The sequence below is a fragment of the Panthera leo genome, chromosome B3, assembly GCF_018350215.1.
Source record: "Panthera leo isolate Ple1 chromosome B3, P.leo_Ple1_pat1.1, whole genome shotgun sequence".
In the NCBI taxonomy this organism is placed as follows: Eukaryota; Metazoa; Chordata; class Mammalia; order Carnivora; family Felidae; genus Panthera; species Panthera leo.
In genome coordinates this window covers 143,720,717-143,743,570 of record NC_056684.1, presented here as the reverse complement: position 1 = coordinate 143,743,570, position 22,854 = coordinate 143,720,717, and the positions used below count along the sequence as shown (strand labels likewise).

The 22,854-nt window shown below is 43.8% G+C and overlaps 1 protein-coding gene and 1 pseudogene across 19 annotated transcripts in view; both read right to left on the bottom strand.

Annotated features, from left to right (window-relative positions):
* RCOR1 (REST corepressor 1) overlaps positions 1 to 22,854 on the bottom strand; it is a 130,726-nt gene that overhangs the window by 90,522 nt on the left and 17,350 nt on the right. Inside the window, exon 2 of one of the 19 annotated variants that reach the window (XM_042944374.1) lies at positions 20,919 to 21,023. The exons of the other annotated variants lie outside the window; for them this stretch is intronic. The gene's annotated coding sequence lies outside the window, so the exon portion shown is untranslated. The remainder of the gene's footprint in view (positions 1 to 20,918; positions 21,024 to 22,854) is intronic. 19 annotated transcript variants of the gene reach the window in all.
* On the bottom strand, positions 13,813 to 13,962 carry LOC122223243 (annotated as a pseudogene).

Below are 22,854 nucleotides of genomic sequence, written 5' to 3'. Positions count from 1 at the left end.
AGCTTGTAAAAGAAAAACAAAAACTTTTTTGTAATGATCTGGTAAAGAGGACTTTTTATTCAAAGTATAGTTGACACGCAGCGTCATTAGTTCCAGATGTATGACACGGTGACTCCACAGCTACACTCTGTATGTCATGCTGTGCTCACTACAAACACAGCTACCATTTGTCCCCACACGGCACTCAGAATACCACGACATTCCCTATGCCGTACCTTTCTTCCTCATTACTTATCCATTCCCTAACTGGAAGCCTGTATCTCCCACTCCTCCCTTCACCTATTTTGACCACATCCCTAAGAAAAGTAAATTTTGGGGGTGACTGGGTGGCTCAGTCAGTTAAGCGTCCAACTCTTGATTTTGACGCAGGTCACGATCCCCCAGTTTGTGAGATTGAGCCCCACTGCACGCTCTGCAACTGACGGCACAGAGCCGGCTTGAGATCCTCTTTCCCTCTCCCTCTGCCTCTCCCCCTACACGTGCACATGCTAACTTTTTTTTTAAATTTTTTTTTTTAATTTTTTTTGAGAAAGACAGAATATGAGCAGGGGAGCGGGAGAGAGGTGGACAGAGGATCCGAAGCAGGTTCTGCACCGACAGCACAGAGCCTGATATGGGGCTCAAAGTCATGAATCATGAGATCGTGACCTGAGATGAAGTCAGATGCTCAACTGACTGAGCCACCCAGGCATCCCAAAATAAATAAACTGAAAAAAAAAAAAAAATCAATAAACTGCCTCCCTGGGATGCCTGGGTGACTCAATCAGTTAAGCAGCTGACTTTGGCTCGGGTCACGATCTCACGGTTCATGGGTTCAAGCCCCGCATCAGGCTCTGTGCTGACAGCTCAGAACCTGGAGCCTGCTTCAGATTCTGTGTCTCCCTCTCTCTCTGTCCCTCCTTTGCTCGCACTCTGTCTCTCTCTCTCACAAATATTTTTTAAAAATAATAAATAAATTGCCATCCAAAACCTAAAACAAGGAAAGAGAAAAGAAAAGAAAAGAAAAGAAAAGAAAAGAAAAGAAAAGAAAAGAAAAGAGAAAATTTTGAACCCAAATAGTGACAACAATAAGAAGCTGGTCTGTCTGGTAATATTCTATTCCACAGGTTATTATCCAATCATTAAAACGTTTTGAAGACCATGCACACAGAAAACTTGATAACAATACCAATAGTGAATTTACTTCGTGTAAGGTCCTACTCTAAGCACTTTATGTACATTAATTCATTCAACAATAGTACCGGAAAATATTAATGGCATCAAGTAGTGGCTCCTGAGGCTATTTGAGTCAGAAAGCATTGAGAATTTTATGAAAGCGACGGATCCTGATATTTTCACACACACACACACACACACACACACACACGCACATACAACATTTTGCACACAACTTCCAAGGGTTCACAGGTCCCAGGGTAAAAAAATCCATCCAGTGCGTTCAGTGTTTACAACAATGTAAGAAATAGGCGTAGGAGACAATCTAGCCAGATGTAGCAGTTTTTCCAGGGAGGCTGGATCTATGTATTTGGTGGAGGTTAAAATACAGAGAGGGTAGTCAGGAAGGACCTGGGAAGAACCTTTGTATAAATCACCAACCTGGGGTGAGGGGATGGACCACAAGAACGTTGACGGCACACAAACCTGAGACCAAACGCAAGCTCTGACAGCTACTAGCTTCGTCACACACAGCCCTGGGCAAAGTCACTCTTCCTTCGTTCCCTCAGGTAGAAAAGGTATGGTCTTCACAAGACAGCTAAAGTACACACAAAAGGTGCTCTATAAATGATAATCCTTTCCCTATTTAGTAGTTTTCATGTAAACATCATCTGTGCCAAAGCCATCTTAAAAGTAGACATTTTCCCTAAACCTTGATGTGTATGAACCTGTCAAACAAACTGCAAAGCAAAGTTGACTTGTCCTCCTGATTTACCAACCTACCTTCCTCCCCTACCCTGCAAGCAGACACACAGCGACATCCGAGGTTAGGTTTCCCTATTACAAATGTCACCAGTGTGACGGCTGGTGCATCACTGAAAAATGTAATATAAAACATGCTGTGGGGGAAAGACATCATAAATACAGAGAATATTTACTTGGTATATATCACCCAGAATCAGTGGGAACCCCCTGCTCCTAGATGACAGAAAGCACCGAGCTTCATCTGACGATAGTCACGTTACTGGGTTCTTTAGCCAATAAGAGATCTCACAACTACTCAAATCTGCAGCAACTTGGCTTGGAGAGGTCTGTTTTGTTTCTTACATACTGTAGTCAGGATTAGTAATGAGACTATTACACTGCATTCAAGTCAAGAATTTTCACTCACCCCTTCCCCCTCCCTCAACCAACCAGGGCAAAACACAAACTGCATCAGCTAAACACTCCATAGGAATGACAGCCTTTCCACCACCGCCGCCCCCCGCCCCCCCGAACAACTTCAGGAAAGACAAAATGGACCCTCATACTACATTCCTGAAGCACAATCACACGTGTGTACACAAACACGTAAACATGGCACGTTCTGGAGGCATCTCACATCAAAATGAGATCTTACCATCTATTGTACAGAAAAGTGGGATTTTGAACTTTAGAATAATTTTTTACAGTCAACCTTTAAGACTTAACATTCTAGGGGCATTTAGGTGGCTCAGTCGGTTAAGCATCTGACTGACTCTTGATCTTGGCTCAGGTCTTGATCTCAGGGTTGTGAGTTCAAGCCCCGTGCTAGGCATGGAGCCTCCTTAAAAGAAAAAAAAAAAAAAAAAAAGACAACATTCTTCTGAGAACAAATTCCATTTTGGACTGCAAACTAACTTCTGTTCACAGTATAGAGTAAAGCAACTTTACTGCATAAAGTTTTCTGGATCCCCACGTGGCCCCAGATCACATCCAAACTATGAAGGCCTTTTATCACGGCTCTCCCAATAATCATTTGGGTAACAACTTTCTGTAAGATTAGAGCAGAATTTTAGAGCTGGAAGAGACCTCTGAGATCATCTGATTAACTGCAGAATGGAGCTATATCTTAGGAGAGGATTCCAAGTTCTATAGGGTGAAAATGACACATGGGCAAAATTAATCTTGAAAAATATCTCCGGAAAGCCACCCACTAGAGACCAACAAACAAAATCTTCTCAGTAAGTTCAAAGCCAGTTTCCCCCCTCTACTGTTAGACCAAGTAATTCATTCTATAGTCACTGAGCACCCAAAACAAAGTTGGTGGGTTGTGTTCAGAAGTCATGTTCAACTTGGGGCGCCTGGGTGCTGTCAGTTAAGCATCCGACTTCGGCTTGGGGTCATGATCTTGCGGTTCCTGAGTTCAAGCCCTGAGTCCCGCTCTGTGCAGACAGCTCAGAGCCTGAAGCCTGCTTCAATTTCTGTGACTCATTTTCTCTCTCTGTCCCTCCCGATTGTGCACGCCGTCTCTCTCAAAAATAAACAAACGTTAAAAAAAATTTTTTTTAAAGAAGTCATGTTCAACTTAACACATCAACAGCAGGGGCACCTGGGTGGTTCAGTCAGTTAAGCATGATTACGGCTCAGGTCATGATCTCACAGTCATGAGATTGAGCCCCCACGTCAGGCTCTGCACTGACAGGAGGGAGCCCACCTGAGATTCTCTCTCCTCTATCTCTGTCCCTCCCTGGCTCATGTGCATGCACTCCCCCTCTCTCAAAATGCATAAATAAACATTTTTAAAAAATAAAAATAGGGGCGCCTGGGTGGCTCGGTTTGCTGGGCGTCTGACTTTGGCTCAGGTCATGATCTCACAGTTCGTGGGTTGGAGCCCCACGTCGGACTTGCTGCTGTCAGCACAGCACCTGCTTCAGATCCTCTGTCCCCCTCTCTCTGTCCCTTTCTCTCTGTCTCCCTCTCAAAAATAAACATTAAAATAAACAAATAAATAAATAAATAAATAAAACCAAACATGAGAAGCATACTGAACACGGTCCTATTTTTACACTAGGAGAATCACATGGAAAGATTCAGGGTAATACCTATCTCTTGCCTCCTCCAGGGCACAAGCAGGGCTATGATGACCATATGTCCAGATTAGTCCTGGACAATTCCAGTTTACACCTGTCAACCTGGCACAATTTTTAATAGGCTCTTGTTCACTCTCAAGAGTAGTTTGGGCCAGTCTACTCCCAGTAAACCTACCCCCACACCCTGCACAGTCAACTCTCGCAACGAATCTGAGCTGGTCCGTGACTCATGTTAACCGAGGAAGTGTGGCAGAAATGATAATGTGCCAGTTCCGGGCCTACACTTCCAGAGGACTAGCAGTTGCTGCTTCCTCCTTCTTGAAATGCTTGCTCTGGGGAGCCCTGAGCCACTATGTAAGAAATCTGACTATCCTACTCGAGACCTCTCCCACTGGAAAACTGACAGGCCCTGAGACCACACGGAGACAAAGGAGGCCCAGCTGGCCCAGCATCTCAGTGAGGCCAGCAGACGACACCAGGCCCACCGAGCAATCAAATGATGCCGTCCACGGAAGCCCAGCAGAACAACTATTCAACGAAGCAAGAATCACGAAATAATAGTTATTTCGAACCACGAAATAGGAGTGGTTTCTTAACACTTTCCTGTGAAGGAGAAGGGGATTCCTGTAATTTCTCATGGAATACTCCAGAGGTGGATGGGACTGATTAATAATAACTTGAGCCAGAAAGGGCAAGATCCTTCACGATGGCAGTCACCACTACCCTTCTAATCTTATAGACGCAGTATTGTACCTCAGATCCAGAAACCTAGAATGAGGACTAAGCCTCAGAAGATCTGGGAAGGATAACGCCGAGAAAGGCTTGAGGTGCTTTAGTTATTTTTGCACTGATCTTAGAAAGGATTGCTAACTTTGAAAAATTTTTTTAAATTTGTTTAATGTTTATTTATTTTTGTTTTTTTAATTTTTTTTAATGTCTATTTATCCTTGACAGAGAGAGAGAGAGACAGAGCATGAGCAGGGGAGGGGCAGAAAGAGAGGGAGACACAGAATCCGAAGCAGGCTCCAGGCTCTGAGCTGTCAGCACAGAGCCCGATGCAGGGCTCGAACTCACAGACCACGAGATCATGACCTAGGCCGAAGTCGGACGCTCAACTGACTGAGCCACCCGGGCGCCCCAACGTTTATTTATTTTCGGGAGAGACGGACAGAGCATGAGTGGGGGAGGGGCAGAGAGAGAGGGAGACACAGAATCCAAAGCAGGTTCCAGGCTCCCAGCTGTCAGCACAGAGCCCGACGCGGGGCTCAAACCCATGAACCACGAGATCATGACCTGAGCCGAAGTCAGGAGCTCAACCAACTGAACCAACCAGGTGCCCCAAGGATTCCTAACTTTGAATGGGTGCTTTGTGCTGAGATTCGCTAAGCAGACACTTTGAATATTTAACACTATCATGGCGAAAGGGGTTAAATAGTCTGCCCAACATTCCTAAGTTCCTGCGTGACACAAAATATCTAAGGAGGAGGAGGCATCTAATGCAGTGACACTCAAGAACACAGGACTAGATCAAGTTGGATTCTCCCACATCCGAGCTGAGACCTCAGGCAAGTTGTTCAAGCTTTCTAAATCTGCCTCAGTGTCTGCACAATGGGGATGATACCACTGTGCAGTAGGGCTGTTCTGAGAATTAAGTAAGAGGTTATTTGTAAAGCTCTCCGGCACGGAGCTGGTTCTCTCACACACACACACACACACACACACACACACACACACACACAACTAGAAGGAAGAGAGTCGAGAAGCCTGGCACGGTGCCTTCAGAATGACGTCAGCTCATCCACAGTTAGGCTATAAAAGGCGTATCTATAAAAGACCTATGCAAAGGCGTCTGTGAGCCAATAAAGGTGCTCACTGCTGAGAGCTCAGGCTAAAAACCTCTACTTTGTAAACTTACTGGAAAGAGGTTCTGTCCGTGTTTTTTAAAAAAACAGGAAGTTGTTACCGAGAGACACACCTGTACCAGGCGCTCTTCTAGAAGCTGGGCCCCCACCTCACAGAGCTGACCTTCTGGTTGGAGGAGTCAGACAAGTAAGAAGATAAGTAGGGAAGTACGTTAGACAATGCAAGAGGGAATGAGAAAACCATAAAGCAAGGAAGGAGGACAGGAAGCACCAGGGAAACAGCCGAAATGTTTAGATGGACTGGCCAGGAAAAGCCTCAGTGAGAGTGTGACAGTTCAGTGCGGACGGAAAGAAAGAAGAACATAAGCCATATGGATGAAGGGTAAGGGGAGGGGCAGAGAAGCAAGGAAAAAGCACTGGAGGCAGAAGAAAAGTGAGTGCAGAGATCCTATGGGCAGGAACACACCGGGCAACGGTCAAGAAAGAGAAGGGAGGCAGCGTGACTAGAGTGGAGAACAGAAAGGAGTAGTTGGGAGCTGAGGTCAGGGGCGATGGGGACTGGAACTCCTACAGATTAAACTGGCATCTTGTTCTAGATGTCTTGGGGGAGAGAGGGTTTTTTGATGGTTAACTTTACGTGTCAACTCAACCAGGCCACACGGTCCCAGATGTCGGTCAAACATTATTCTGGATGTGTCTGTGAGAGTATTTCTGGATGAGATTAACATCTGAATCGGTAAACTGAGTAAAGCAGACTGCCCTCCGTAATGTGGGTGGTGCTCATCCAAACAGTTAAAGGCCTGAATTTAATAAAAAGGCTAAGAGGGAACTTCTCCAGCCTGACGGCTTGAGCTGGGACACGGGATGGGATCTCCTGGTTCTCTCTCAGGCCTTTGTACTCAGACTACAACTTAGACCATCTCTCCTAGCTTGCTGACTGGCAGATCTAAGAACTTCTCGGCCTCCACAGTCATGTGAGCCAACTCCTTATAACAAATGTCTTTTAATATATATATCCTACTAGTTCTGTTTCTCTGGAGAGCCCTAAACTAATCAGGTTTCAAACAGGAGTGAGGTACCTGGGACTCTTGGGGTAAACGGGGAAGACCGACAATTGGATCTTGCAACATGGAGGTCACCAGTGACATTATGAGCAATTCTGGAAGAGCGGTGGGGACAAAAACCTGAAAGAAACGTGTTCGAGAAGAGAACAGAAGAAAAGAATGGAAAACAGAGTATAGACAATTATCAAGAAAAACCTTTTTACACAAGTGAGATCTAACAGGCTGCTTATATGCTGTTGAGAGTGACAGCCTGCAGAAGTTCACTTGCAACTGCTTCAATTTTTCCCCAGTTAAATAAAGGAAAAAGGGGGAAGGAAAAATGGAACATTTTAAATGAGACATTTGAATACTCTACAGAAGAGTAACTGGAGTAGGAAAACAACAGAACCTGCAACGGGCCTACGAGATTTTGGTGGTCATGATTTTAAAATGAGATTAGTCAGAATGGTCTCTCTAACCACATTCAGCTGAATTCGCACGGATTCAAGCAAAAGAAGAATCAGAAGCTGCATTAAGCAGGCCTTACGAGACGCACTTCAGGCACCCTCCCCCACACACACTCGGACTTGCCTGCTGTCCCACTTCCCAGCTGGAACAGCCCCACCAGGCCTGGCAGAAACCTGCAAGCTTCAGATGATCCTAAGCCTCAGCCCACTACCCACGTCTTCTTTCCTAACATCACCAACTGTCTCTACCTCCCCCAGGGCTTATAAAGGCTAAGCCCTGGTAGCCTTCCCCGTGTGCACTGTGACAGAAGCCACAGCAGCTCCAACACCTAATTCAGCAGCTTCCCCAGGGGCTGCCTGTAGAGGCCAAGTAACAAACCTGAAAGCAGAGAATAACGAAGTCCCTATGGGGCAGGGGCGCCTGGGTGGCTCAGTTGGCTGAGCATCCAATTTTGGCTCGGGTCATGATCTCGCAGCTTGTGGGTCTGAGCCCACATTCGGCTCACTGCTGTCATCCCAGAGCCCATTTCGGATCCTCTGTCCCCCACTCCCTGCCCCTCCCCTGCTCGTACTTTCTCTCCCTCAAAAATAAACGTGAAAAAAAATTTTTTAAGACCCTAATGGGGCAACTCTGACCATTAAGAGACAGGAGACGAGAAAGGGCCGTCAAACTTCTCAGCTTCCACCTCCACATACCTGCCTGCCGCCCGCCCCCATCCCCTGGGAGTGCTCTGAGAGGTGCCATGATTCCCTAGAGATTCCCAGGATGACCAAGCAACCAGCTAAGGTTCTCACGAAGCTGTGATGCCTTAGAAACATACCACTTTGTATTTGTTCTCCCTTCTTCTCTGCCTCATCCTCTTTTTTCCCTCCTCGCTCTAACTTCAAATAAAGCATCAGCACATACACTCTTGCCATCTTTTCCAGGGAATCCAGGCTAAGACACAGATCGTGGCTTAGACACGATTATCGATGAAACAAGAGGAAAACAAGAGAGTATGAGTAGAGAACATGCTGTAATGACTATGGAATTTATGGTCAACAAAGACAAGAGAGTGACCAGGGGAAATGCGGCAGGAACAATGAACTGAAAGTTACGATGGGGTTGAAGACTGCGGGAAATGGGATGGTCGAAGGTGGGAGCTATAAAGTCTGGAAGCGGTAGTCAGAGTACTAAGTTTGAAATTGAAGTGACAAGAGTTTTTTCACATAATGGTGATCCAAGGGAATGGGTGGCCAAGGTAGGGTAGAGAACAGGATACATGGGAGAGAGGTCAAGGAACTAAGAAGCCATGTCACTATTGTTGAATAGTTGTCCTGCCATTCACCGTTGCTCTGGGATGGATTACCCTCAAGGGCAAAAAAAATCACAAAAGACTACAGACACCGTGCTTAGCGAGTGACAAAAGAAGAAGCTACTTCCGTTCTAGTAATAAACTAGGTAACTCAGACCCACCAAGGACAATCAGAGAAGCTCAACAAAATGTCAAGAACGTCTGCTTGAAGGAATCGGTGAACTAACAAGACAGAGCTGGAACACAGCAGAGACTGAGACTTAGGAAGGGAACTACAGCTACTGGGGTCACTTTTCCCCCCAGAGGCATTTGCCAACGCTAGAGGACAGCACTGAGAGGCTGAGATGCTGAATAATGCATCTGACAGGCTCTTGGTGTTAGGGTAATGGCTCTGACTTCAAGTACAGCCACTGGGGAGAGGGAGAGAGAGCAGCAGCCTGCGAACGGCCATTTCATTGAACTGGGACTCCGAGAGGCTGTACTCTGGAAGAATAAAACTGAAGTAGCGGTGCCTGAGTGGCTCAGTCGGTTGGGCATCTGACTTCGGCTCAGGTCATGGTCTCACAGTTGGTGGGTTCGAGCCCCGCGTCAGGCTCTGTGCTGACAGCTCAGAGCCTGGAGCCGGTTTCAGATTCTGTGTCTCCCTCGCTCTTTGCCCCTCCCCGACTTGTGCTCTCTGTCTCTGTCTCTCTCAAAAATAAATAAACTTAAAAAAACAAAAACAAAAACAAGAAAAGAATAAAACTGAAGTAGACAGACCCTCAAAGGGACTGCAGGTCGGCCCTGAACAATTTCTACTGGGAGTAAGCTGATTCCACAGTGTGAGTATAAATAAAACCTCCCTAGAAGATACTTTCCTTAGGCCTCAGATTTTTTTATAACCAATTTTCCAAGTTGCAAGTTTGATATAAAATACACAATCAAAAGAGATCAGGCACGTGAGTAAATAATACAACATGAACACAAGACAGAAGAAATAGAAGACAAAAACATACCACAAGCATTCCAGATATTAGTCACCAGATTTAAAAATAACTACAGTTGACTCTTGAACAGTGCAGGAGTGGGGAGCATACAGACCCTGAGGAGTCAAAAATCCGCATATAGATGGGGCGCCTGGGTGGCTCGGTTGAGCGGCCAACTCTCGATTTCGGCTCAGGTCATGATCTCGCAGTTGGTGGGATCGAACCCTGTGCTGGGCTTTGGGTGGACACCACAGAGCCTGCTTGAGATTCTCTCTCCCTCTCTCTCTGCCCCTCCCCCCACTCACACACTCTTGCGCTCTCTCAAAATAAACATTTTTAGGGGCGCCTGGATGGCGCAGTCGGTTAAGCGTCCGACTTCAGCCAGGTCACGATCTCGCGGTCCGTGAGTTCGAGCCCCGCGTCAGGCTCTGGGCTGATGGCTCGGAGCCTGGAGCCTGTTTCCGATTCTGTGTCTCCCTCTCTCTGCCCCTCCCCTGTTCATGCTCTGTCTCTCTCTGTCCCAAAAATAAAAATAAAAAAATAAAAATAAACATTTTTAAAAATCTACGTATAACTTTTGACTCGCCAAAACCTAATAGCCTACTGTTGACTAGAGCCTTATTGATAACATAATTAACACATATTTTCCAGGTTACGTGTATTATATACTGTATTCTCACAACTGAAACTTGAGAAAAGATGTTATTAAGAAAGTCATAAGGCGGGGCGCCTGGGTGGCGCAGTCGGTTAAGCGTCCGACTTCAGCCAGGTCACGATCTCACGGTCCATGAGTTCGAGCCCCGCGTCAGGCTCTGGGCTGATGGCTCGGAGCCTGGAGCCTGTTTCCGATTCTGTGTCTCCCTCTCTCTCTGCCCCTCCCCCGTTCATGCTATGTCTCTCTCTGTCCCAAAAATAAATAAAAAACGTTGAAAAAAAAAAAATTAAAAAAAAAAAAAAAAGAAAGTCATAAGGAAAGGAAAATATATTTACTGTACTGTAAAAAATCCGCATAGAAGTGGGCCGCACAGTTCACACCCATGTTGTTGACGAGTCAACCATACACTTCCGATATTCCAGGACTTTAAAGACAAGATTTACAATTTTAGCAGAGAACTAGAAACTATAAAAAAAGAACCAAATGGAAGCTCTAAAACTAAAAAAAGTATATACAACTGAAACTAAGAACTCAATGGATGGATTTAAAAGAAGATAGACAGATAAAAGGAGAAAGACAAGTTAAAATAAAAGATCTCAAATGAAGCCCAGGAAATAAAAATTTGGAAAACACAGACTTAGAGGCTAGGAGACAGAGATGCAGAACACATACGAAACTGAAATTCCAGAAAGAAAGGAAAAAGAGCCTGGAACAGAAGCAATACACAAGAATGGCTGAGGACTGTCTAAAAGTAACAAGACAGTAAGCCACAGGTTCAAGAAGCTCTAAGAATCCTAAGTAGACTAAACTTTAAGAAACAAAGATAAACTTCATACCTAGGAATATAACAATAAAATAGCTAAAAGAAAGAGCAAACAATTAATACAGCCTGGGAAACAGGAAGGTTACAGTGATACCGACAGTTAACCTACTACTGAAAAGGACGGGAAACCCAAACACAAAGAGTCTTCTAAAGCGCTTTTATAAAAGGAAGAGAGCACAACCTAGAATTCTATACCCAATACAAATAACCTACAAGAATAACTTGAAATAAAAAGTTTCAGACAGACCCATCACTAGCAGACCTACACTGAAAGAAATATCCAAAGGTGCAAAAAAACAAAACAAAACAAAACAAGCCAGATAGAAACTCACCAGGTACACAAAGGAATGAAGAACGACAAAATGGTCAATGGTCAATATATGAATAAATCCAAATAAAATGACTGTGTAAGATAATAGTTTCTTACAGGAATCAACGTATGTAAGACTTAAAATATGAAACAACAAAGGCAGAAAGGGAGCACAGGGGTAAGCGGAGTTAGGCATCCTATGGCTGTTGTGTTGCCCTTCAAGAAGGTAAAAACACCCAGTTTACAACAGGATGATAAATCAAAGATATAAATTATAATCTCTAGGGGAGAGGATTCTGGGAAGATGGTAGAGGAGGAAGCCCCCCACAAATCTGTCTGCCGCCTCCCCCCCCTCCGCCCCAGGCAACTACAGTGGCAGAGGCTGTCTGATGTAACTGTGCTGGATCTCTGGCGTCTACTGAAAGCTTGCAATGTCCAAGAGAAAAACTCATGCAGTAAACTGCAGTCAGTTCTGGTCAACCTCAGCTCTCCGGACAGTAGCAGCTACTCATCCCTGCCCCTGGCCATGGGGCAGGAAGCAGTGCACATATTCAGTTCCTGGCACAGCCTGTACACAGCATGTAGGAGCCAGGGTGTGCAGAAAGGACCGTGTCTTCCAAATACTGACAATCTGTGCTCTGACCACCAAATGCTGCTTCTGAAAACAGAGGTGCAGACAAGCAGCAGATCGTCACTGTTGTTGCACCACCCCCACACCACAACAAGCCCCTCATCCCTCTAGCGGAGTCACTCGCGGGGGACTTTAAGAAGCTTGTCCCTTATATACGCTCACACGCACACACACACACATTCTTCACTCTTCTCATTTTCACCTTCTGGGAGGCAGATATTGATGACTAGGCCATACAAAAGCAAATGCATAGGGGCACCTGGCTGGCTCAGTTGGTGGAGCATGTGACTCATGATCTTGGGGTTGTGAGTTCAAGCCCTACACTGTGTAGAGAGATTACTTTAAAAAAAAAAAAAAAAAAAAAAAAGCAAATGCATGCACTATACAGGGAAAATGAGAAAGTGACCACACATGCCCAGAGAAAGGCATAGTCTCAGAAAAGATCTGAGAAACCCTGGGGCGCCTGTATGGCTTAACTAGTTGACTATCCAACTCTTGATATTGGCTCAGGTCACGATCTCACAGGTTCATGAGTTCAAGCCCCACATCATGCTCCTCACACTGATAGTGTGGAGCCCGTTCAGGATTCTCTTTCTCCACAAGCGCATGCGCTCTCTCACTCTCTCTCTCTCTCTCTCTCTCTCTCTCTCAAAATAAGTAAATAAACTTAAAAAAAAAAAAAACAGATCAGATAAACCTTAAATTTAACCTCAGGATGATCCTTGACATAGAGACAGTCTACGGTAAGGGGGAAGAATGGAAGAATAGATGAATTAGTGAATACATAACAAAAACGGCAAACCTGGAGAAGGGGATGTTAACCACATTATTAGACTCACATGTTCACTTTCCAACAACAACATCACAAGGCATACAAGAAACAGAAAAGTATGGCCAATTCAAAGGGGGAAAATGTTTCAACAGAAACTATCCTTTAAAAGACCTGATGGCAAACCTACTAGACAAAGATTTAAAAACGGTCAAAGAACTAAAAAAAGATGTGGAGAAAGTCAAGAAAACAATGTATAAATAAAATGGAAAAATCAATTAAGAGATAGAAAACCTAAAAAGAAACCAAAAAAAACTCAGGAGTTGAAAGTGCAATTAATAATTTACTAGAAGGACTCAAAGGCAGACATGTGTAGGCAAAAGAATCAGTGAACCTGAAAATAGGACAATAGAAATAATCAAGTCTGAGAAACAGAAAGAAAAGACTGAACAGAAAGAAAAGTGGACAGAGAGCATAAGGGACCTGTGGGACACCATCAAACAGACCAAATACAAGTTGTGGGCATCCCAGAAGAAAGGGGCAAAGAGAAGATCTGAAAAACTAACTGGCTAAAAACGTCCCAAATTTGATGAAAGACATGAATATAAACATCTAAGAAACTCAACAAACTCCACGGAAATAAATCAGAGACCTACACCAAGGCACATTATAATCAAACTTTCCAAAGTCAAGGACAAAGACAGAATCTTGAAGGCAGCAAGAGAAATAACTCATCACATATAAAAGATCCTCAGTAAGTTAATGAGCAGATTTCTCATCAGAAACTTCAGAGGCCGGGAGCAGGGGGGCTCAGTAGATTAAGCTTCCAACTTTGGCTCAGATCATGATCTTATGGTTCATGAGGTCAAGCCCCACATGGGGCTCTGTGCTGACAGCTCAGGGCCTGCAGCCTGCTTCAGATTCTCTATCTCCCTCTCTCTCTCTGCCCCTTCCTCCCTCCCTCTCTCTCTCTCTCTCTCTCTCTCAAAAAGAAATAAACATTAAAAGAACAAGAACAACATCAACTACTACTACTACTACTTCAGAGGCCAGAAAGCAGTGGACCAATATAATCAAAGTGCTAAAAGTTTTCAATTAGCAATAATTGCACCTCGGACAAACCTCATTGGCTACGATACTGCCATTGCGCAAAGCTCAAAGTGCTAAAAGAAAAAGCTTTCAAGCAAGAATCCTATATCCTGCAAAACTGTCCTTCAAACAGCCTTAAAAAGGAAAGAAATTCTGACGTAAGCTACAACATGCATCAATCTTGATGGCGTTGTGCCAAATGAAATAAACTAGTCACAAAAACCAAACTCTGTATGACTCACTTACATAAGATACTTAGAGTACTCAAAATCATAGAGACAAAGTAGAATGCCTTCTACTTTTAATGGGAATAGAGTTTCAGTTTTATAAGATGAAAAGAGTTCTGGAAAAGGAAGATGATGATGAATAAATAGCCCATTATGACTATATTTCATACTTCTGAACTGCACACTTAACAATGGTTAGGGGCGCCTAGGTGGCTCAGTTGGTTAAGTGTCTGACTCTTGATTTCAGCTCAGGTCATGATCTCACAGTTGGTGGGATCAAACCCCATGTTGAGCTCTGAGATCACAGCACAGAACCTGCTTGGGATTCTCTCTCTCCCTCTCTCTCTGCCCTTCCCCCCACTCATGCACATACCCACTCTCCCTCTCTAAATAAATAAATACACTTCAAAAAAAATGTTAATAGTTAAATATGACAAATTTTATATTATGTCTATTTTACCACAACTTAAAAACTTGGAAAACTAGGGGCGCCTGGGTGGCTCAGTCGGTTAAGCACCCGACTTCAGCTCAGGTCATGATCTCGCGGTTCATGAGTTCGAGCCCCGCGTCGGGCTCTGTGCTGACAGCTCAGAGCCTGGAGTTGCTTTGGATTATGTGTCTCCCTCTCTCTGCCCCTCCTCTGCTTGCACTCTGTCTCTCTCTTTCAAAATAAACACAATAAATAAATAAATAAATAAATAAATAAATAAATAAATAAATAAAACTTGGAAAACTAAAAACAAACAAACAAACCGTAACCTCTAGGACAACCACTAATGGCATTTTTAATAAAAGTACATAACTAGCAAGCTAAGGAGAGAGGGCAAATAAACATTAAATCAATGCAAAAGAAGGTTGAAGGAACAAAAAAGAAACACAGAACAAGTGGGTCAAATAAATAGAAAGCTCTGAGTCAATAGATCTAAATTCAAATATGTCAGTAAATACTTAAGTGAAACTGTACATGGAACTAAATGCCTTAGATAAAAGCAAAGATTTGCTTTTTATGCCTTGGATAAAAACCTGTTTAGACATACCTAAATCATCAGAATAAAGGATGAACGCACAAATGAAAACAGCACGCAAACACGGGCGAAAAGGAGCCGGCATAGCCAAGTTGTTGGGCAAGGAGCATTACTAGAGATAAAGAGGGCCGCTCCAGAGTGATAAAGGTTCGCTCCTCCAGCAGTCCGTGCAAAGGCAGGTTACATCCAGCAAAAAGCAGTAATAAGTGGCATAATCTGATGACATACATTCACAGCAGTGTGTTTTCGGGAAAAGAGGAGAACGGTACAGAACTGGCAATAAAGGACAAGGAGGACATCCCACTTCCAGGCCCGGTGATGTGAGAAATGTAGGAGGAAGCCAGCACTACTTGAGAGCACTGCAGGGAAAAAACAGTTCCAGCAGGAGAAAACCAATTTTCTATTGGAACAAGAACATAGGGGAAATTCACCAAAGAAATTAGGGATTTTCGGGGCTTCCTGCTGAGGCACCTTGATTTCAGAAGGCTCGGTGTAAAGGCTTCAAGAGAAGGTCAGAGGTGGGAGACAGGATCAGAAGAAACAATGTGGGTAGAGTCTTGGAGATTAGAATCCACATAATGGGAGGATGACCCAATAATTCTGGCCTTGTGGGTGACTGATCACACACAAAAAAAGAAAAAAAGTGGTGGGGGCAGGAGGGGAGCACATGATGAGATTAATCCTGATGGTCCCAAGGCAGAGGGTGACGGAGAAGCGAGGTGTGCTGAGGGAAAGGAGGGGTGTGGGGATCCTGACGGGAATGGCTAAGTTCCTGGGCTTCCTCCTGGCATCGGGCGACACGTATGGTCTGGCAGAGGGCAGCCTCACCCGAAGCGTTCACTGCTCTGCGTTTCTGCTTGAGAAAGGCTGCTAGGTTTGGGCTAAGATTGTAAAAAGCCAATCCATCTCTGGCGGCTACCAAACAGAGGCTTTCTCAGAGGAAGACACAGAGCCAGTGACACATCCGTCCTCCGAAATCCACCTCTGGAGTTTCTAACTGCCCCAAATCCAGAGGATTGTCCCCAAGTTTTAATAATGCTGTTAAACACAATTAATCTAACAAAACCAAGTGTTACTTTTCTGCGGACCGTAGCGAAGGATGGGCAGTTTACCAGTTCTATGCCTTTGTATTTCATTCACTTATTCAAGAGATTTTATTTTGTACCGACTATGTGCTAAACAATGTTCTACACCCTGGGGATATAGCGGTCTGGATACAAAGCAAGGGGGTTACAAAACAAAAACCCGTGCCTTCGTGGAGTTTATATTTTAGAATAGACATTAAACAAATATGTACATTTATAGCATGTTAGAAGGTGTTACAAAAATAAGAAAGAGGAGAGCAGGATGAAGAGGCCTGGAGTACAGTGGAAGTTTCCGTTTTAACTAGGATGGTCAGGGCGCGAAGGTGGCTCAGCCGGTTACATGCCCAATTTCAGCTCAGGTCACGATCTCACAGTTGGTGAGTTAGAGTCCCGCATCAGGCTCTCTACTGTCAGCGCAGAGCCTGCTTGGGATCCTGTCTCCCTCTCTCTCTCTGCCCCTCCCACCATGAGCATGCATGCTCTCTCTCAAAAATAAACATTAAAAAAATATAGGATGATCAAAACAGCTCCTATGAAATTATTCCTGACAAAAATAATTTTAATAAAAAAAAAATCAATCTTCTAAATCTAACTACCAGTTTACAGAAAATACAGAGGACAAAGGAACATGATAAAAACAGCCAGGGGATGCAATCAGCAAATCCAGAATGAGGGACTCTTTCCACCAGACAATCCAGTGGTTTTCCACAACTTAATTACAAAGAAAAAAACAAAAAAAAAAGGGGGAGAAATCTATACATTAAAACTCAGCGTGCATGCTTTAGGCCAAGATGGAGTAACAGAGACCAGATGGACCCTCCTCCTTGAAACATCCCAAAGAACAAACAGGGGCACCAGGGTGGTTCAGTCAGGTGAGCGTCCAACTCGATTTCAGCTCAGGTCATGATCTCACGGTTCATGAGATCGAGCCCCGCATGTGCCTCTGTGCTAATGGCACAGAGCCTGCTTGGGATTCTCTCTCTCTGCCCCTTCTGCTCTCTCTCAAAATAAATAATAAACATTAAAAAAATAAAAAAATATATATATATACATGAAACAATGGTCTTCCAGACAATGGCCGTCAGGTGATGAAGAAGCTGATGATCAGGTGATCCTTGAGGGTGGGAAACAAGAGAGATGAATGCTCCAACAGTCTCAACTTACTGCTCTGAAGAGTTCCCAGGCCACGAGGCTGAATAGTATTTTACCAAAGAAGATAAGGGGATGGCAAATAAGCAGATAAAAAACCAAAACTCAGTATCGCTTGTCACTTGAGAAACAGAAGTTAAAACAAAATACCACTACACACATATTAGAATGTCAAATTAAAAAAAGACTGACCATACCAACTGTTAGGAAGGTTGCAGAGCAACTGAAATTCTTTTTATATACTGTGTGTGTATATATATACATATATATATATATATATATATATATATATATATATGATTTTTAGGTTTTTTTTTAAGTTTACTTATTTACTTTTGAGAAAGAGCACGCAAGTGGGGTAGGAGCAGAGAGAGAGAGAGAGAGAGAAAAAGAGACAGAGGGAAGGAGGGAGGGAGGGAGGGAGAGAGAATCCCAAGCAGGCTCCGCACTATCAGCACAGAGCCCAATGCAGGGCTTGAACTCACGAACCATGATATCATGACCTAAGCCGAAGTCAGACGCTTAACCGCCTGAGCCCCCGGGGCGTCCCGAGCAACTGCAACTCTTATACACTGTTGGTGGACACGTAAAATTATAAAACCACTTGAAAAAGTTTGCAGTTTCTTAAAAAATTAAACATACAACTACTATATGATTCCATTCCTGAGTATTTTACCCAAGAGAAAAAGAAATATATTGTTCACACACAGACTTGTACCTGAATATTCATAGCAGTCCTGTCATAGCCAAACAACAGAAATAACCCCAACGTTCATCAAGAGGTGAGTGGAGACCAACTAATCTTTGACAAAGCAGGAAAGGGCATCCAATGGAAAAAAGACAGTCTCTTTAGCAAATGGTGCTGAGAGAACTGGACGGCAACATGTGGAAGAATGAAACTAGACCACTTTCTTACACCAGACACAAAAATAAACTCAAAATGGATGAAAGACCTAAATGTGAGACAGGAAAGCATCAAAACCCTAGAGGAGAAAGCAGGCAACAACCTCTTTGACCTCAGCCGCAGCAATTTCTTGCTCGACACATCTCCAAAGGCAAGGGAATTAAAAGCAAAAATGAACGATTGGGACCTCATCAAGATAAAAAGCTTCTGCACTGCAAAGGAAACAATCAACAAAATCAACAGGAAGCCGACCGAACGGGCAAAGACATCTGTAAATGACATAACGGATAAAGGGTAAGTATTCAAAATCTTATCAAACTCAACACCCGAAAAACAAAGAATCCAGTGAAGAAATGGGCAGAAGACATGAATAGACACATTTCCAAAGGAGACATCCAGATGACCGACAGACACATGAAAAAACATCACTCATCATCAGGGAAATACAAATCGAAGCCACACTGAGATAACATCTCACACAGGTCAGGATGGCTAAAATTAATTCACGCAACAACAGATGCTGGCGGGGATGTGGAGAAACGGGAACCCTCTTGCACTGTTGGTGGGAATGCAAACTAGTGCAGCCACTCTGGAAAACAGTGTGGAGGGCCCTCAAAAAATTAAAAATAGAACTACCCTACGACCCAGCAATAGCACTACTAGGAATTTACCCAAGGGATACAGGAGTGCTGATGCATAGGGGCACATGTACCCCAACATTTATAGCAGCACTTTCAACAATATCCTAATTATGGAAAGAGCCTAAATGTCCACCAACTGATGAATGGATAAAGAAGACGTGGTTTATATATACAATGGAATACTACTTGGCAATGAGAAAGAATGAAGTCATGCCATTTGCAGCAACGTGGACGGAACTAGAAGGTATTACGCTGAGTGAAGTCAGTCAGATAAAGACAGATATTGTATGTCTTCACTCATGTGGATCTTGAGAAACTTAATAGGAGACCATGGGGTAGGGGAGGGGAAAAAAAAGTTACAAACAGAGAGGGAGGGAGGCAAACTGCAAGAAACTCTTAAATACTGAGAACAAACAGGGTTGAGTGGGGGGGTAGGGGAGAGGGGAAAATGGGTGATGGGCGCTGAGGAGGGCACTTGTGATGAGCACTGGGCGTTTTATGGAAGCCAATTTGACAATAAATTATATTTTAAAAAAGGTGAGTGGATAAAAAAATATAGCATATCCATAAAATGTAATGCTACTCAGGAATAAAAATAATTGATACGTGCAAAATGCAGATGAAATCTCAAAATAATTATGCTGAATGAAAGAAGTCAGACAAAATGGAACAATTTAAGATTCCACTTCTTTAAAACCCCAGAAAATGCAAGCTGATCTCCAGTGAAGAAGATCAGTGGTTGCCTGAAGGAGGGGCAAGTAAGAGGGATTACCAAGGGGCCTGAGGAAACTTTTGGAAATGATAGATATAACCCGTATCTTCAGTGTGATTTCACAGGTGTACGCATATGCCAAACTAATCAGGGCTCCCAGGTAACTCAGTTGGCTAAACATCTGACTCCTGATTTCAGCTCAGGTCATGATCTCACAGCCATGAGATGGAGCCCTGCATCGGGCTCAGCACTGAACAGGGAGCCTGCTTGGGATTCATTCTCTCTCTCTCTCTCTCTCTCTCTCTCTCTCTCTCTCTCTCTCTCTCTCTTTCTCCCTGCCTCTACCCCACTCAGGCATGCGTGTGCTCTCTCTCAAAATAAATAAACATTTTATAAAACACTCTAAATATGAGTTTACTGAATGTCAGTTGTACCTCAAAAAAGCTATTTTTTAAAACTGCAACATGTAGCTCATGTCTGAATCCTGATTCAAACAAACCAACTGTTTAAAATAGTTTAGTGGAGATTTAATTATACTAAAGAATAAATATTTTATTTAATGGTGATCTTTGTGATTAGGTTTTTGTTGCTGCTGTTTTTATACTTAAAGACTTTACTTTTTTTTAGAGCAGTTTTAGGTTTACAACAGAATTGGGAGCAAAGTACAGAGATTTCCCACATACACCTGCTCCCACACATGCATAGCCTTCCCCATTATCAGCATCCCCCGCCAGTGTTATACTGGTTACCACGGATGAACCTACAGTGACACACCAGAATCACACAAAGTTCACATTTTACCTTCACGTCCACTTCTGCTGTACATGCTATGGGCTTAGAGAAACGTATAATGAGATGCACCCATCATTACGGTATCATACAGTGTGGATTCACTGTCCTGAAAGTCCTGTGCTCTGCTTAATCTTCCCTCCTCCTACTCTATGGTAACCAGTGATCTTTTTACTATCTCCACAGTTTTGCCTTTTCTAGAACTGTCACAGAGTTGTAATCATACAATATGTCCTAGATTGTCTGTAAGTCATATTTTAGAGATAACACACTTACGAATAGGGAGGCAGGTAGATCAAGACAGGCCTCACTGAGATGGTAACATCTGAGCAAAGACCAGAGAGAAGCAAAAGAGATAAAGTCATAGTAGTGGTGCCAGACCAGACTGAGTAGGTCCCAGAAGGCCACTTGAAATGTGGACCACTGTGAGGTTTTAAATGGCAGAGAAACATACCGACTTACATCTTAATATCTAGAAGCAGAAGACTTACTAGAAGGCTACGGCAGCGATTCGAGTTACAGATGATGGCAGCTTATGGGAGGCCAGCAGCAGGGGAGGCAATGAAAATTATGTTCTGTAAACCAGTATAGATGGTCTGTAGGAGGGATACAAAAATGATATAGGCGATTCCCATCTTCAATGAGCAGCGGAGAAGAAATGAAAGCTAATAAAGATAGAGACGGTCTATAATGGAGGTAAGTCCCAAGGTACACACAGGAAGACACAAGGTGGACCTAACTTAGGGGAGAGACAGGAAAAGAGTCCATAACAATTCTCAATAAATGTTGCCTGAATTATTTAATTTTTTTAATGTTTATTTTATTTTTGAGGGAGGGGGGGAAGGGCAGAGAGAGGAAGACACAGAATCTTCCTCTGTGAAGGAGGCTCCAGGCTCTGAGCTGTCAGCACAGAGCCGGACGCAGGGCTCAAACTCACAAACCGCAAGATCATGACCTGAGCCCAAAGTCGGACGCTTAACCGACTGAACCACCCGGGCGCCCCAGTGTTGCCTAAGTTATGTGCAGGTATCTCAATCTCAAAACCCCATTTTAGTGAATGGCACCATCAATCATCAAGTCACCCAAGCCAGAAGTCCAGAAGTTATTGTGGCCTCCTTGTTCCCTACATCTAATCTACCATAAAAATCCATCTATTCTAACAGCCTAAGAGTTTTCAAATCCGTCCTCATTTCCTTCCCTCACTACAACTTAGTTCCATGAGGGCTGAGGTGTCAAGTTTGTTCACAGTGCCTAGATGAGTGTCTAGAAAAATAGCAGATGCTCATTTAAAAGTTTCTGAATGATGAGGCACCTGGGTGGCTCAGTCGGTTAAGTGTCTGACTTCAGCTCAGGTCATAATCCTGCAGCTCGTAAGTTGAAGCCCCCCATAGCTTGGGATTCTCCCTCTCTCCCTCTCCCTCTCCCTCTCTCTGCCCCTACCCCACTGTGCGCTCTTTCTTTCTCTCTCAAAATAAACTTTAAAAACATAAATAAATAAATAAATAAATAAATAAATAAATAAAATTCATGGTCAATACAACATGCATTATTTCACAAAAATATTGCATTTCTGCTTCCACAATACAAACATTAAGGAAAGTATATTTTATACATATCAAAGAGACATCAGTCTTTAATGATTTTTGACGATTATCTAAACAACATTTAAAATAGGGGCGCCTGGGTGGCTCAGTCGATGAAGTGTCCGACTTCATTTCAGGTCGTGATCTCACGGTTTGTGAGTTCGAGCCCTGCGTCGGGCTCTGTGCTGACAGCTCAGAGCCTGGAGCCTGCTTCTGATTCTGTGTGTGTGTGTCTCTCTCTCTGCCCCTCCCTGCTCACGCTCTGTCTCTCTCTCCCTCTCTCTCTCTCAAAAATAAACATTAAAAAAAATTATTTAAACAACATTTAAAATAAATTCCAAATAGGGAATGACTGATACTAAGTACGGGGTTTCTTTTGGGATAATGAAAATGAAATTAAGATAGTGGTAATGGGGGGCGCCTGGGTGGCTCAGTCGGTTAAGAATCCAACTTCGGCTCAGGTCATGATCTCGTGGTTCGTGAGTTTGGGCCCCACGTCGGGCTCTGTGCTGACAGCTGGGAGCCTGGAGCCTGCTTTGGAATCTGTGACTCCCCCTCTCTCTGACCCTCCCCCGCTCATCCTCTGTCTCTGTCTCTCAAAAATGAATAAATGTTGGGGCGCCTGGGTGGCGCAGTCGGTTAAGCGTCCGACTTCAGCCAGGTCACGATCTCGCGGTCTGTGAGTTCGAGCCCCGCGTCAGGCTCTGGGCTGATGGCTCGGAGCCTGGAGCCTGTTTCCGATTCTGTGTCTCCCTCTCTCTCTGCCCCTCCCCCGTTCATGCTCTGTCTCTCTCTGTCCCAAAAATAAATTAAAAAAAAAAAAAAAAAAAATGAATAAATGTTT